General features: G+C 47.4%; 1 long non-coding RNA gene across 1 annotated transcript; it reads right to left on the bottom strand.

The window, feature by feature from the left end:
- Positions 1 to 1,223: 1,223 nt before the first annotated feature.
- LOC144249602 (uncharacterized) lies at positions 1,224 to 5,747 on the bottom strand. The gene is made up of 3 exons (XR_013342251.1): positions 5,517 to 5,747; positions 4,202 to 4,284; positions 1,224 to 2,117 (listed from the first exon to the last, which is right to left on the bottom strand). It is a non-coding gene; the product is annotated as an uncharacterized LOC144249602 (long non-coding RNA).
- Positions 5,748 to 7,077: the final 1,330 nt, after the last annotated feature.

A 7,077-nucleotide genomic window follows, 5' to 3' on the forward strand; every position in this document is an offset into this window, starting at 1 on the left:
TTCACACTAGCCAAGCTATGGAACCAACCTAGGTACCCTTCAACAGATGAATGGATGAAGAAAATGTGGTATCTATACACACAAGAGAGCATTACTTAGCCTAAAGAAGAATGAAACTATAGCATTTGCCAATAAATGGATGGAACTGGAGATTATCATGCTAATTGAAATATGCTAGTCAGTCCCCAAAAACCAAAGGCCAATGTTCTCTCTGATATGCAGATGCTAACGCACAATAAGGGGAGGGGAGGGAAGAAGAAAAGTTCATTGGATTAGACAAAGAATATGAGGGGAAGGGAGAGGGGCTGGAAATAGGAAAGACAGCCAGAATGAGTGGGACGTCACTTTCCTGTGTTCATATATGAACCCCCAACCAGTGGAACTCCACACTATGTACAACCACAAGAATGTGAAGTCGCACACCATGTATGTAGGATATGTCAAAATACATTCTCCTGTCCTATAAAACCAAAAAGAATAAGTAAAAAAAGATTTCCCTGAAGATAGGCCCAGGCATTGGTAAGTCTCATTTGTTCAAAAGTAGCTGAAGGATTTATTACCAAGTCTGTCACTTGAGCTAAGTGGTAAAGAAGAGTAAATGATGCTAAGCTTTATTATTTTTCTATTTCTCTTCTGCTCTTTGGCAAAAATAATTAATGGGGGAAAAAGTAACTGACAAGAGACAGCCAAGCAGGGGGGACCCAAGGCAGATGCCACCTGGAGCGGGATGCACCTGAGCATGCTCCGTGACCTTTGGGTGAGAGACCTCAGTTTCACCAGGAGTTGAGGCTGCCTCCGCATGGTCATCATCTGCTGGAAAACACTGCCTTGGGCTGTCAAAACAGAAACAGACCCATATCTGTCAGCGCTCGGAACGGGCGTTTGGTAAGACTATTAAGTGAGAGGTCAGCACAACTGGTGGTTACAGCAGGCAGGAGGCGCCCACATCCCTCCGGCTGTCAGAAGAGACCTGGGGGTGACAGCAACCTGGGGCCTCCCTACAGCACCCCCGGCCACTAGGGCAGATGGCCGCAGCAGCACGCAGGGAAAGGGGGAAGGGCACATGCGGCCCCAGGAAGAAGCACCTGCACCCAAACCCCAACTCCTTCCTGTTCCAAGGAGGAGAGAGCCTGGCACTGGGGCAGCAGCCAGGGTTGGTGTCCTGGACCACACAAGGATGGGAGGGCTGAGGCGTGCGAGGGGGCTCCAGCCGTCAGCCCACAGCTCCCCGAGGGAGGGCCCATCTGTGCTGCCCTCCACTCCCTTCCCTGGTGTCCCCTGGCCAACAGACATACTGACGGGTGCTCCATCTTCCTGGAGGGTGGCTGGAGGGTGAAGTGGCATGCATGTCACGATTTCAATGCCTACACGCCCTGACCCTGAAATGGGCCATCTCTGAGGCAGCCGGCTTCACTCACTCTGTACCTGCCACAGCATCAGCTCAGCGTTCAGCGACAGAACTAACGCAGGGCCCCATTTCTCACGATTTTCAACATTATAGTCTTACACGTGCTACCAAAATAACAATCACTTAGATAAAAATGACTAAGATCACATCACCAAATGGCACATCTTAAAACATGTGAATCCAAGTAGAAACTGTCATGCTTACTGGAATATGGCTGCCTTCTCTGAAGCCTCTGCCATTTGTTTCATCTTTAAGGAAAAGGAGGTGCCACGGTTTGGATCTGAGGTGTTCCCCAAAGGCCCACAAATGAAAGGCCTGGTCACCAGCTTGTGGCACTGAGGGAGAAGGTGTGGGACCTTTAAGAGATGGGGCCTTATGGGAGGAGGCTAGGACACTGGTCAGTTGAAGATACTGGACCCCAACCCTTCATCTGAGTCCTGGCAACCATGAGATGAACAGGCCTCCTCTGCCATGTGCTACCACCATGATGTCACAGGCTCAAAGCAACGGCCAAGCAATCATGGACGGAAACCCGCGAAGCAAAATAAACCTCTTTCTTCTGAATTTGAATATCTTAGGTACGTTGTCACAGCGACGGAAAGCTGACAGAAGGCAGCGCACCACTGCAGTACCTCTTCTGGACACTGAAGGGTCCACTTCAACACCTTTTTCATAAGGAGTGCCACCATTCAAGAAGAGCTCGTAAGTTCTGTGAAGGAATAACACACTATGATGGCTGCGCCTGGCGGGCCTTCCATAGACACCCGAACCAGAAGTGAAACATTTTTAGCACAAATGTATTCATTCTAATTATGTCTCATTGATGAGTGAGAATGACAGTGTTGACCCTTCCATGGGGTCTCATCTCAGCAAAGAGACTCTGTCCCAAGCATCAACACAGGAAATGTACTTATAAGAAAATGAGAAAGATTTTTGTTATTAACATGGGCCTGGGGCTGTAGCTCAGTGGTAGAGCACTTGCCTTGCACACGTGAGGCACTGGGTTCGGTCCTCAGCACCACATAAAAATAAACAAATAAAAATAAAGATGTTTTGACTTGAATGACTTGTTAATAGCAAGTAATTACTGTTTTTAAATGTGTTGAATCAATATTTGAAATTAAGCCATTATGAATTTACATGATTTTTAAAATAAAACAGTAACACAGATCGTTGTAAAATGTTGGAATGGGGGCTGGGGTTGTGGCTTGGAGGTAGAGCACTTGCCTAGCATGCGTGAGGCACTGGGTTCGATCCTCAGCACCACATAAAATAAAAAATTAAAATATTGTGTCTACCTATAACTAAAAAATAAATATTTAAGAAAAATGTTGGAATGGCATAGACAGGACACGTGAAAGTGAAAAATTCCTCTGTCCTTCCCCCTAGTTCAGTAAGTCTCCTGCCCTGTCTGTCACCCACCCTGTGACTCCCTGTGCCTCACAATACACATCAGAATGCTTCCCTATCAATCGAGCTCCACCTCCTAGGAAATAACTGGGACCTCACTTTGCCAAGGTGGAATTTTGGATGTTTCCTTATTTTTTTTTTTCTAAGTATAAGTGAAAACCCTGAACATATTTTTTAAAGAATCATAAGAAACTTGAGTTTCTGTATTCACTCCTGATAATGGGGCGCCCCTCCTGCTCCGGCTAGGATGAGGCTAGAAACTAGGGTTCAGTGGTAAGGAGGCTGTGCAGGGCATGTTATCCAAGTTAATCCTCACCAGGAGCTTGTGGGGTAGGAATTATTCCCCCAGATTAAAGGTGGGGGGAATTTGGATACTGTGGCGCATACCTCCTGTTATACAGGCAGTGTGGGACCCAGCACCCTGAGTTTCCGTAATGACAAATTTAGAATCTGATCACCATCCTACCTACTGCTTGTCCATCTGTAGCCCTCGGTGAATGTCCTGTTTATATCCTAGACTTAGATCTTTATTTTCCCCATTTAAAAATTCATATGAGCTGGGTGAGGAGGCACATGCCTATGACCCCAGTGACTTGGGAGGCTGAGGCAGACGGATCACAAGTCAAAGCCAGCCTCAGTAACTTAGTAAGGTCCTAAGTAACTCAGCGAGACTCTGTCTCAAAATAAAAAATAAAGAGGGCTGGAGATGTGGCTCAGTGGTTAAGCACCCCTGGGTTCAATCACTGGAACCAATAAATAAATAAATAAAAATTCAGATGATCTTTTACTTATTAGTTTTCAAGGGCTCTTTTTACGTTAGGGCTAACAACATTCCAACTTTGTGGTATGCATGATGATATTTGCTTCTAGCTTGCACTGTGCTTTTAAAGTTTAAATTTGCTTACAGGAGGGCTGGGCCTGAGGTAGAGCACTTGCCTAGCAAGTGCGGGGCCCTGGGTTCAGTCCTCAGTACCACATAAAAATAAATAAAGGTATTGTGTCCAACTACAACTAAAAAATAAATATTAAAAAAACTGCTATAATTTCAATGTCCTACACAGATTCACAGAGGACCTGGGGACCCTGGACTTAGCTTTTGCACTGTTTTCAGCATGGTGGAATGTGCCAGTACTTCAGGGAACAGTCCCAGCAGGCAGACAGTGCGAGCATATTCTAGAACATGTCCTATGTGTCCTTCTCCCTCTCTGGGTGAGAGTGCATGTGTTGCTTTCGTACACTACTTTATACAACACTAAAATCAACATTAAAAGCCCTCACCCCAAAAGCTGTTGACATGCCAACAGAACAAACCTGAGTTCCTTGATTCTAAAAAAAGAACTTCTACAAAATCACACAACTGCTAGGAATACACAGTGCACTTACTTTGCTGGTATCGGAACGCCACTGGCATCGAAGAGCCTGAGAAACACCCAGCCGCAACTTAACTCTCCTCTCTCACCCGTTGACTAGGAAATAAAACAAGTCTGAGAAACAACATCTGAACGAGTCAAATTATAAGCACATGCAAGCCCCTGAAAGGAACAAGACCAGTATCCCCGCTTAGGGCTAAGTAGTTCTGCCCCAGAAAATCAAATGAAACGTGGTGGGTCCCACAGTACAGCACAGGTGGCACTTTAAGTGATGCTCACATTTTGTCAAAATTGCCCTTGAAAATCCCTGAAACTAATGACGTGCCAACAGGTGCCTCAGGAGCTGAGCACTTCCTGTGGCATCACCCAGAGGCACATGGGTGCTCCTGGATCAGCAAGCTCTGTCTCCCTGCAGTGGACTGTGGGGATTCAGCATGCAAAGGCCTTGACACCTGGAAGTCTGCCCCACTGTCCACTGCCAGAGGCCACTGGGCCTGGCTCCGGGCTGCTCCTCTCCTCGCTCTGACTCATCTGCGACTCCCCTGGGTTTACTTGTCCTAAAGAAACACGGGATGATGCAGTACACAGGGTACCTGTGGTGGCTCTGGGCTACGAGGGGCCGGGTTCCTATACTGCATTTAGATGCTGCTAGGGGGTGGGAGATGGAGGGCTGCTAACATGGCCACGCCTCGGCTCCAGCAGTTCACATGACACCATGCTTCTGGTGTTCCCTGCACAGAACCGCCACTTGGCCAGGTCTCTCAATAAGAATTGCTGACTGCAGGGCCAGGTGCACTGGGTCCCGGGGTTGGAGTGCCACAGTGCTTCTGATCAATTTCTGAAAACCCCTTCTGTTCTGAATTTCTGTTCTCTAGGAGCTCTGGCGTTCACTGGTGCTACACATGTAAGCAGGTCCTGTTCATCTAATTGCCACTGAGAAAGCAGCACTGCATAAGAATCATGAGCACTGCCAGCTCGCTCCACCAGAGATGAAAATCCCACCTAGGGAAACCCTCCAGGACTTCACTCACAGACACACACACTCCAGCACTCCTTTTTTTTTTTTTTTTCTTGTATTGGGAACTGATCCCCAGGGGTGCTTCACCACTGAGCCACACCCCCATCCCTTTGAATTTTTTATTTAGAGACAGGGTCTCACTAAGTTGCTTAGGTCCTCTCAAAGTTGCTGAGGCTGGCTTTGAACTTGCCATCTTCCTGCTCAGCCTCCTGAGTCGCTGAAATCACAGGCCTGCACCACGGCACCCGGCCTGCCAATTCCCTTTTAACTGGTATATTATAAAGTGACATTTATCTTGCGCCTGACATACATTGCGAATATAAGAAATTCCAAGTTCAAATAATATTCCCAGGTCTGGAGATGAAGAATTGGACCTGATAAAACAGTCGCCATGGAGCAAGCATGGCAAGATGCCAGTGACCCGGAACGATAAAGAAACGTGGGTTACTGACCACAGTGCACAGTGGGAAGGGGCGGTCTGTCCTGTCCAAGGCACAAGGCTTGTGCCTCTGCATTACCACAAAGGACTTTTAAGGAAAGTTAACAGCAGATGGACTGACCCATCCACACCACGGACTTGGTGAACACACTCAGCTCCCTTGTTGAGGGAAACACCTTTCTCTTCACTTACTTTTCACCGAGCAGGGCTAACATACAACCTGTGCGGCAAACCACCCGGAGGTGCTCAAGGCCCACTTGGCATATGTTATAAGGTTTTTATGCCAATCGCTGTTCATTTTAAACAGAATTGAGTGGCTGGGCACACATGTCTGCTGGGCTTTCCTGATGCCTGCCTGGAACAAGCCCCCTCCCCTTGGGCTTCTCCCACCCCTCTCCCTACACAGCACATCCTCCCTTTCTTGCCTATAAAACCCTACCCGGTCTTTGAGGTCTAGTTTTCTTTTACAAAACCTCCTGAGGCTCAAGGGCTAGAATTAACTTCCCCCTCCTCTGTGTTTCCCAAAGCGCTTGGAGACCCATATCCTCACAGCCTGCCTGATCGGAGTAATCCATAGCGCCCCCCCCCCCACAGGGCGACTCTAAGGATTGAATAAAGCAGGGACCCAAGGGCCTGTGCGTGGCTAGAGCATCCTAAGTAGAGAGCATTCTTATTATTTGCAGCTGTGTTTCTTCCCCACTGACATACAAGTAAACCCTCATGCACCTAGGAAGAATGTGGGCACGTAACAGATACCTCAGTTCATTCAGGAAGGTGACAAGCACTTAGTTATTCCTCCCAAAGCTCACCTTTATATCCTGAGAAAGCATGACACACAACTGTGCGTCACAGAACTGTGAAATGACAGACCCAAAAATATGTGGTGTGTCTCCCTGGAGGCAGCGAGGTCAGGAGGTCAGGAGGCCACGCTCACTTTCAGGCATTGTGCTGTAGTCAAGCAAGGATGCCTGCAGCACCCAGCGAGCTGCGGGCCTCACTCACAGCCAGTGCCCTCTCGATGAACCCCCATTTGTGTTAAGATCTTTATTAGGAGAAGGGTAATTAGGGTGCAGTAACAAAGGGAGTTAGTTGAGGGAGGGAAGTAAACACTCAAGTAATGAAACCTGGGGGTGGAAGTAGGTGAACCACAGACAATTCGTATTATAAAAAGAACAGAGAGACACCTTGGATTCACTAGCATCCATCCCTGCGAGCCTGACTCAGTGGTATAAACCTTAACCTCCTCCCAGTTCTGACAGTCCGGAGTGGACTGGTTCCCTAGGCGTCACCTTTCATTTCATCAGAGGAAAACACAACTGTCATTAGCGCAGTTGTAAGACTCCATTTCTGAAAAACACCTCACTTCCTAAATTTTATCTTCTTGTCTGCATTTTTCATCAAATGGGCATTTCCTAAAATTGAAATCCAATGA

The sequence above is a fragment of the Urocitellus parryii genome, chromosome 12, assembly GCF_045843805.1.
Source record: "Urocitellus parryii isolate mUroPar1 chromosome 12, mUroPar1.hap1, whole genome shotgun sequence".
NCBI classification, from domain to species: domain Eukaryota; kingdom Metazoa; phylum Chordata; class Mammalia; order Rodentia; family Sciuridae; genus Urocitellus; species Urocitellus parryii.